The sequence below is a fragment of the Idiotropiscis lumnitzeri genome, chromosome 17 (genome assembly GCF_059441095.1).
Source record: "Idiotropiscis lumnitzeri isolate Australia: NSW breed Sydney's pygmy pipehorse chromosome 17, RoL_Ilum_1.0, whole genome shotgun sequence".
Taxonomy (NCBI): domain Eukaryota; kingdom Metazoa; phylum Chordata; class Actinopteri; order Syngnathiformes; family Syngnathidae; genus Idiotropiscis; species Idiotropiscis lumnitzeri.
Window position 1 is genome coordinate 2751144 of NC_142407.1, and position 10000 is coordinate 2761143.

The window sequence follows — 10000 nt, forward strand, 5'->3', positions numbered from 1 at the left end:
AATATTTAAAAGGAAAGAGGATAAAAAAAAGAAATGTCATATGCACAGTCTAAAAGTTTAATAGGGAGTAGGAAGAAGTAGAGAACTTATCTAGTCCTACCCCCTGATCTCAGTGCATTTTTACTTAATTTAAATTGATACAATAGATCGTCCATATAAAATCTAATAATATATAATATTTACATTACACTCTGTGTTATACATAATACAAATTTCACGATTTAGGCAATTTACTTACTTACCATTTGATTTATATAGTTTTTTACTTTTTAATATGTTTTTGAATACAACAAGTGATTTACACCTTTTCAGGTCTGTTTCAATATCATTCCACAGAATAACACCTTTTACAGAAACACACCTATGCTTAATGTTTAGGTTTTTTATACAAACCTGTGCACCTTAAGTTGTAACAATTCCATTTCCAACAGCTTCTGAGAATTGCAGCAGATCATGTTATGTACTTTTTACATTATCTGCGCGATTTTAAATTCAACAAGATCATAAAATTTCATAGTGTTTAATTTGATAAATAATGGATTTGTAGGTTCATTAAATTTTGATTGACTAACAATAATAATTGCTTTTATAGGCATTTCCCCATATTTCCACACAATAAGTCTGGTATGGTAATTATAGTGAACAATATAATGTGTATAGCGACTTCTTATTTAGTACATACTTAGTTTTATGCAAGATCCCTATAATTTTTAACATTTTATTTACATTATCGATATGTGACTTCCAGGATAATTTGGCATTTATAACTACTCCAAGGAATTTATTCTCATACACTCTATTTCAGTTGAGTTTACCTTGATTTTGATTGGTCTAGTGCCAAAAACAATTGACTTTGTTTTGTCTAAATTGAAAGATAATTTGTTTATGTCAAACCATTTTTTAATATGATCAATTCATTTTCCACAATAGTTAGAAGCTGTTTTAGATTTTTTCCCAGAACATTAGAAAGTTGTGTCGTCGGCAAATAAAATACCTTTTAGTGTTTTTGAGACACAACAAATCTCATTTATATACAATATGAATAATTTGGGGCCTAGCACAGACCCCTGAGGAACCCCATGAGTAATCTGAAGTCAATTGGATTTTGTATTTTTAAACTGCACATACTGATATCTATTTTCTAAATAACTTTTTATCCATTCGAATGCTACACCTCTTATGCCATATCTCATTAACTTATTTAGGAGTATACTATGATCTATAGTGTCAGACGCTTTTTTTACATAGATGAAAATCCCCACAGTGAACTCTTTGCTGTCTATGCTAGTGGCTACTTCTTCTACAAGTTCCATTACTTCCTCCCACTCTGGACCCCTACCAGTTTGCATACCGGGCTAACAGATCCACTGAGCACGCCATCGACACTGTTCTGCATGTTGTGCTGGGCCACCTGGAACAACAGCAGAGCTATGCAAGGATGCTCTTTGTGGACTACAGCTCGGCATTCAACACGATCATCCCAGACATCCTCGTCGCCAAACTGGACATTCTCGGCCTCCCTGCCCTCACACGCATCTGGATTAAGGACTTTCTGACCAACAGACCCCAGACTGTGTTGCTCGGCCCCTACACATCCTCCACCCGCACGCTGAGCACCGGTTCCCCTCAAGGATGCGTGCTGAGCCCTCTCGTATACGCCCTCTACACCTACGACTGCAGCCCGGCCCACGGTAACAACACCATCGTCAAGTTTGCTGACGACACGACAGTGGTCGGTCTGATCTCGGAAGGTGACGAGACAGCCTACAGAGAGGAGGTAAAGAGGCTGACGGCTTGGTGCGAGGACAACAGACTGAAACTCAACACTGCAAAAACAAAGGAGATCGTCGTCGACTTCAGGAGGAACAAGACGGTACCGCCCCCCCTCTGCATCGAAGGCGTGCGTGTGGAGAGGGTCCACACGTTCAAGTTCCTGGGAGTACAGATCTCCGATGACCTTTCTTGGACTCACAACACCACAGCAGTGGTAAAGAAGGTCCACCAGCGTCTGCACTTCCTGAGAGTCCTCAGGAAATTCAACCTGGGCAGGAAGCTGCTGCTGGCCTTCTACCACTCGTCCATCGAGAGCCTGTTGACGTACTGTGTATCCACCTGGTACAGCGGCTGCACTGAGGCGGACAGGGTGAGGCTCCAGAGGACAGTCAAAACAGCGCAAAGGATTATTGGCTGCCCTCTCCCCTCACTGTCGGACATCTACACCACCCGGTGCCTCAGCAGGGCTCTCAACATCGTCAAAGACAATACCCACCCAAACTCCCACCTGTTCGACCTGATGCCCTCTGGCAGGCGCTACAGATGCATCAAATCGAGGACCAATAGACTGAGAAACAGTTTCTTTCCGAAAGCCCTCTCTATTCTGAACTCTCACACACACACACACACACACGAGACCACCCTTACCTTGCAGAACAGCATCGTGATGTGTTTTTATATACCCTTCAGTAGTATTTTCCATTGCACTCTCTTATTTATCTAATTTATATATTTGTCTGTATTATTGTTGTATTGCACTGGAGAGGGGAGCTCTCTAATCTCGTTGCACTCTTGAGTACAATGACAATAAAGGGATTTCTAATTCTAATTTCTAATTTCTACTGCCATTGAAGTGGTACGTTTTTCTCTGAACCCATATTGGTGTTCATTGACGAACATATGTTTTTGGATAAAGTTATCAAGTCTATTTGAAAATAGTTTTTCTAAAATTTTTGAGAACTATGGTAATAATGAAATTGGTATATAATTGGAGAATAGGTGCCTCTCTCCATTTTTATAAATTGGGATGAATTTTTCTATTTTCATTTTGGATGAAAAGATACCCGATTTGAATGACAGATTACATATATTTCTAGTTTTTTTTTCAATAACTATATTTGTATCTTTTATAAAGTATTATGGATAGTCTATTTTTTGGAACAATGTTTCATTGCGTGATTTAATATTTTCCATATTTCTTGTGTGTTTTGTTTTTATTTTGCTCTAACAACGTATGATAATGATCTCTCTTACTTGTTCTTATAATATTTACTAATTTGTTTTTATAAGTTTTATACTTACTTTTGGCATCTTTTGTTCCCAGTTGAATAAATGTTCTATATAAAATGTTTCTTTTTACATGCGTTCTCTATACCCTTTGTCATCCAAGGCTTATCTAAGTCTTTATACTTCCTAGTTCTTTTAATTCATGGAAAATATTTATTGTATGAAGAGATTATTATAGACAGAAATGCGTCATATGCAAGATTTGGATCTTTGTTTGAATAAACCTCAGACCAGTTTTGATTTTCTATGTCCATCTTAAAGGCAGCAATGGAACGCTTTGTTTTTGGTCTTATTTCTGATATTTGAGTTGTTACCTTTGTTTTTTTACCGAAATTGTAAACAGCAAAGACAGGGAGATGGTCACTTATGTCATTGATTAGAAGACCATTTTGTGTTTTATGGTCAATTTTATTTATAAATATATTATCTATTAGTGTGGCTGTATCAACTGTTATTCTACTGGGTTTCATAATTACAGGGGAAAAAGACTGTTGCTATACATTGTATTTATAAAATATGTTGTTTTTTGGTGTCCGTTTGGGTTTAGCATATTAATGTTAAAATCATCACACATTATTCGTGTTTTTTTTGTCATCTGAGTGACTGAGCATGTTAAGTTGAGAGTTCGAAGGATAATGCCTGCATTACTGCAAAATAAGTTATTAGTTAAAAGTAAGTTTGGAAAATATATTTAAAATGGAAACCATGCCAGTTTGTTCTCTAATAGAAGTCAAAGCGGCGAAAATTCTCGTTGTATCAGTCTTTTCTGTATGTGTTGCTACACTTATGCAGTAAGGGATGAGTGCAGCTTAAGGAAGAAAAGTCTTATAGGGCCACTTAGGCCTGTAAAACTCCAGGGGCAGCTGAAGTATAACGGCTGGCCAAGCGCAATGTGGCTTTGGTGGCTGTCACGACAAAAACTTGGGCGCGGGAGGAATTAGGCGAAGCCAAAGAAACCAACTTCTGGATGGCTTAGAGGAGATTCTGATCCACCTTCTGGAGTTTCAGGAGGGGGAAGCAGTGCACTATTAACCCAGTGTATAGTGGCAATTGGAGTGATGCAGCCATCGACTTGGGACGTTGTAAATTGGTGAGGAAAATCTTTAAAGACCTCAATTCCATTGACATGCCTTCCTAAAGGGATGCAGATTCTGGGAACTCTGAGGTGGGCTATCCTATCTCTGGAGTGAAAGTTAGAGGGGTGGTTAAAAAGCTCCTCAGTGGCAAATCAACAGAGGTGGATGAGATAGTCATTCAGTTCGTAAAGGCTCTGGATTTTGCAGGGCTCTCCTAGTTGACAAGCCTCTGCAACATTGCATGGAATTGGGGACAGTGCCTCTGGATTGGATTGGTAATCTCTCTAAGAAGGGGGACCAGAGGGTGTGTGAGCAAATTTTCTTAATTCCATTTTGGAAACACTTCAGCCTTCCTGGTGAGGTCTTATTCAGGGGTGCTGAGAGGAGGGTATGTCGGGAAGGCGAAGCTCAGATTCAGGAGAAGTTCAGGAGAAGTGTGGATTTCATCCTGGCCAGGCAGGGTCGTATCCTCGACGCGCCATCAGCCATACATCCCAGTCTTCACCCCCACCACACCAACCCAACCGGCAGCCGCGAAAAGCACTGCTGAAGGGCACCCAGCCCCATGCTGGTGTTCAGGTGAAATGTATCCATGCAGCGGATCACTTGCCAGCGCCGGGCAAACCGTGAGCATGTGCTAACGCGCATTGCCTGGTTACTCCTTGCCAGTCACCGCTTTCCATGCACCTATGTTGCTAAGCATGCTGTTCACCTAGCGATCCGCAAGCTAATTTCCCAACAGTACTGATTAAACTCCAAATTGTTGTGGAAACAGAAGTGACGCATGTAACAGAAGAAATATGAATTATCATTATAATCAAAATAAAAGTGTACTGTTACTCTTGCGTGTATAAGTGTGCATAAGTTAACAGCTAGCCAAACTCTATTCAAAATGAATACGGGAGTCAGGAAATAGCGTCCCAGCTCCAAGTGCTTTATTGGGCAGCACTGACATATCCAATAAGAACCAGAGTGAGACTAAAACAGACACAGACAAATATACATCAAGAAATGACGGCAGTCTGTGCATATGAAAGGCAAATTAATTATAGCACGGTTTCCATAAACATTGTATATGGAAATTAGTTACGACGCAAGCCTTTTGAACATACTATACAAACATTAAACATAAAGCTCAAAAATGTGGTTTTAATAAAGTCTATAAACTTTACGATTAGTTCGTAACGTATCACAATATAAAACTAACACTGCTAAATAACCTATCACAAATGCGTTATTTACAGACGATGCTTTCGAGGGCACAAACAACACGAAGCTGATAGCAGATGGTAAACTGATAGCACAGTTACGCTGCTTTCGATCGGAAAGCGACTCGCAGGCTGGAATCTAAAATGGCCGCCAAACTGTTTCCTGTCAAACCGGATGTCAAAATAAAAGCATTAACAAAGTTTCTGTCACCAAAATAAAAGTCAACACATACCTCGCAAAAAGAAAGGCAGAACACTCCCCGTCTGGCATATGTAAAAATGCCACACAAAATCACGTTACATCAACGTCCATGTAAACTCCTCTATTTTTTGTGAAGCAAGACGACCTCTCACACCGGCCTGAGGAATGTCTTGTTCGATCCTTGCTTGTTACCTTGAGATCTACCTTACGAACCCTCCCATCGCTGCTGTGGAAGACGTTCGTGATCACAGTCATTGACCAATTGTCTCTTGCTGCAGTGCTGTCCTTCAGAAGAACGATGTTGCCAGTCGAAATGTTGGGACATGGTTCTTGCCACTTGTTCCTGATTTGAAGTGTCTGCAGATATTCATTCTTCCATCGTTTCCAGAACTGGTCTTCAAGGCTCTGCACCTGCTTCCATTGCTGTTTGTAGAGATCCTTCTCTGTAAACAATCCAGGTGGAGATGAGACGCTGCTTTTCTGGGTAAGGAGGATTGCAGGGGTGAGTATCTGAGGTGAGTCTGCATCCGTGTAGACCGGAACCAAGGGTCTGGAGTTGATAATCGCCATGACCTCCGCCACCAACGTTCACAAGACTTTGTGGGTTAAGCTTGCACCACTTGTGTCCATTTGCATAGCGCAGTGCTTCTCAATTATTTTCCGTCACGCCCCCCCCTACCAAGAAGAAAACATTTCGCGCCCCCCCACCATTTTTTGTTTACATTTTGTATTTTTTTACATTTTGTACTTATGTACATTTCCTTTGTATATTGATTATGGGTTAGGATTATGTCAATAAAATGTAACTTAGCAAAGCTAAATTGGTAAGAAATATAATTTTGATTATTGTTGTGAGGATCTCGAATCTCAGTACACTGTGGTGCAAATATTGATGAGATGATAAATATTTACTATATGTTTGACTTCGAAGCTCTTCGTCGTGATGACGTCATTCGTTGCAGTGTTCCAGTCTGAGAGCGTCTACTAAATTGCTAATGTAGCCGTCGTCTCATGTTTCGATATATAATGATTGCAATACAACATTTCTGTTCAGAGCCACTGGCTCTCCGCCCAAACGCGGTTCGAGTCAGACGTCTTGTTAAAAGTCGAGCGTACATCAAAGCACTTATTACTCTTTATTCATTTTAGCGATTAGCACGCTTAGCGCCCCCTTGTTCGCCTCCTCGTTTAGAAGGCTACATGATAGTGGGGTTGTTTATTCGTCATCACACAGCTCGTTGCTGCTGCTGTGCACGGACTTAGACAGTAGAAACAAAGCCCATAATGCTGCGACGCAGACTTAGATATAGTAGAAATAAAGCTCATACTGCTGCAACGTAAGATAGCTTGGCGGCTAGCATTCAAGTAGCGCCGAAAGAAGCTTCCGAGACAACGAGCGGCAGGGTGACGCTTTTTTTTTTAAATCTGTACTGCGTGACCAACTGCATAAACTCGGGGCACAAACCGCAGCGTTGACTATCTCAAATTTGCGTTGCGGTCCCAAAACGATCGTTTCGCCGTTCTATAGTACAGCGGAAAAAAAGCATGTACCTCAGGGCCACACGCGCGTCACTGGCATAGCGTCTAGAATTCTCCGCGCCACACCTATAATGCGCTCCCACGAGCCTCCCATATGCGACGAGTGTGGTAAATTGAAGTCCCATGTGCAACCTTTACTGTTGACATACCTTTGTACTTTGAACAACTTTGCGAAACTTGAGTTCATTGCAGACGCCAATGAAATTGGTTCCACAATCCGAGTGTAGCTGTTTTGAAAGCCCGCGGATTGCAAAGAATCGTCAAAGGGAGTTGATATAGTTTGACGCATCCATGCTTTCAATAATTTCGATGTGGACGGCACGCATACTTATGACATGAAGATTTCAGCGGAGCCTCCTCTTGTATGTCTTGTCGTCACATTCCAAGGTCCAAAGACATCCAGCCAAGTATAAGTAAAGGGTGGTGATATGCTTAACCGCTCCACTGGTAGGCATTACATTTTTTGTGGTTCTATCTTGCCTCTTAATTTGCGGCATAGTATGCACCCGTGAGTGATGCTGCTTATAATTCTCTTGCCTTCAACAAGCCATATTCCAGCAGCTCGGATAGCCCCCTCTGTGAATATCCGGTCTTGGTGCTGTACTTGTTCACGGTAATGCCGTATGAGCAGCGTCGCCACGTGGTGCTTAGCGGGAAGGATGACTGGGTTCTTCTCGGAACTACTAATGTCTGCTAGCTTTAGCCTACGTCCAACCCGGAGTAGACCTTCTTTGTCCATGAATGGGTTTAGTTTAACCAGTGAACTGTTCCTGCTAATGGCATAATTTTTTAAAAGCATATCCACTTCGCCGGGGTAGGCTGTCTTTTGCACTGATTCAATTATTGTGTTTGCTGCTTTAGTCTGTTCTTGTGCAGTTTGGGGTTTTGAACATCTGTGCCATCCACTGCAATCACAAATTGCGTGAGTTGTTGATATAAAGGACCGATATACATGGATGAGTGTAGCAATAGCTCTTGCAAGGAGCTTCAAGTAGAGAATCTTTCAAATCTCTTGGAGTTAAGATGCTTGTCTGCTGTTATAGTTTTGAAGCTTGACACCTAATGACGAATTTCTACATCGAAGTCAAATGCTTCCTCTTGCACAAATGACGATTCTCTGGGGTTATACAGGAACGTTGGTCCTGTAAACCAGTTGGTATGGACGAGCTGAGAAGCTGAGGTCGATCTGGAAGCATGATCGGCTGGGTTCTCTTCCGTGGAAACGTTCCCATAGTATAGGTTGTGAGGACTGTAGAATCCTTTCGACTCGGTTGTGGTCGAAAACATAAAACCTTTTGGATTGGTTGTATATGTAGCCAAGACCTTACTGTCGCTATAGAAAGTCACATCACATGGCTCAAAGTCAATCTCTTCGGCAATTAGATCTGCCATCTCAACAGTGAGGACGGCAGCACATAATTCCAATCTTGGTATGGTGGGCTTGGATAGTGGCGCTAACTTTGCCTTCCCAAGGATGAAGCCAACGTTAACCGTACCAGCTTCATTGGTTGTTCTGAGGTATGCAACGGCACCAATGGCTTTAGTTGAGGCATCTGAAAATGCATATTTCCTTTTGCTTGGCAGCGGAGAGAGAGCTAACTCGTGTAGGGACGAGGAATGTGAAGTTGCTGCAGGTTTCTAAGTGACTTTTTCCAAGCTTCCCATGCACTGCATTTCTCCACTGGAAGTGGAGCATCCTATTCGGTTGTTTCCCGAGTCAACTCACGTAGCAGAAGCCTCCCCTGACTCTTAACAGCGGCTACAAATCCCAAGGGATCAAACAAACTGTCGATCGTCGAGAGAACTCCACGACGTGTGAATGACTTTTCATCGTCGGATGTCTGAAAGTTAAAGGTGTCTTTACTTATTTCCCAGATTAAATCAACAATATCATCTTCACCACCTAATGTAAGGTCTTGGACATTTTTAGTCCAGTCTTCCAAAGGAAAGGCTTGTAAGACCGCTAGACTGTTTGTGATCTTGTGAAGCCTCATATTTGATTCTATCTTCAGGAGGCTGATTGCTCGATCCTCTGTAGGCAGTGGGGGTGCAGGGTCTGCATGGTTTCTTTCAGATTCTGCATGAGGCAGAAAAACTGTTCTTTCATTTTAGTTCACGATCGAGTGTGCGCTTCAGAGAGCAAAGATGGTTTAGGACTTGCTGTCGATTGTTAAGCAGTAATCTGAAAGGGAGAGTTACCACCCAGCTATTGGACTGATTCTGGAAAACCTCTTTATTCATGGTCTGGAGGAACAGCTCTCTTCTATGGAACAAACAAGCTTATTGTCATTTTTAGTCCTCTCGAAGACAGCAAGCACAAGACTTTTGTCATTTGTCTTGGCTGTCGCTTCTCTGAAAGTTGTCCAACTGAAGCAGTGGGTTGGGACTGACTATTTCTTTCAACAGGATATGGCTTACTAAAGGAGTGAACAGCGAAGGTCTACGATTTCCGAGGATTCTTGTCTTGAAGGCGTGAATGGTGGGTTTGTGTACGCTTCCCAAGCACATGTAGCCTACCAGGACCCAACCAAGATCCAGCTTTTGTGCAAATGGTGCATCTGCGGGTCCATTTATCTTAATGTTATGTTCGTAACCTGGGGAGTGTAGTAAGCTGAACGCTACCTCGGGTTCATGATTCAAGTGAGATGTTTGGTCCCTCACATGTTCACAAACACATTCATGTGATACTGAGTGGCTCTTTCTGCTGTGAGTGGATTGGCTCTCTTGTTCTGCTGCTGCTTCCAATATTTCCGCCTGGGTAACAAATGTTGCAGCCTCTTTTTCAAGATACAAAGCGTCCAATTTGGCTTCCATTTTAGCCTTGTCGACTTTCATAGCGATTTCTTTCTCTGCGAATGTAGCACGTGCGCGTCCAGCCTCTGCTAATGCTCTTGCTTGTGCTGCGGCTAAGTTGA

General features: G+C 42.0%; 1 protein-coding gene across 1 annotated transcript in view; it reads right to left on the reverse strand.

The window, feature by feature from the left end:
- hyou1 (hypoxia up-regulated 1) overlaps positions 1-10000 on the reverse strand; it is a 58416-nt gene that overhangs the window by 47407 nt on the left and 1009 nt on the right. The window lies entirely within an intron of this gene.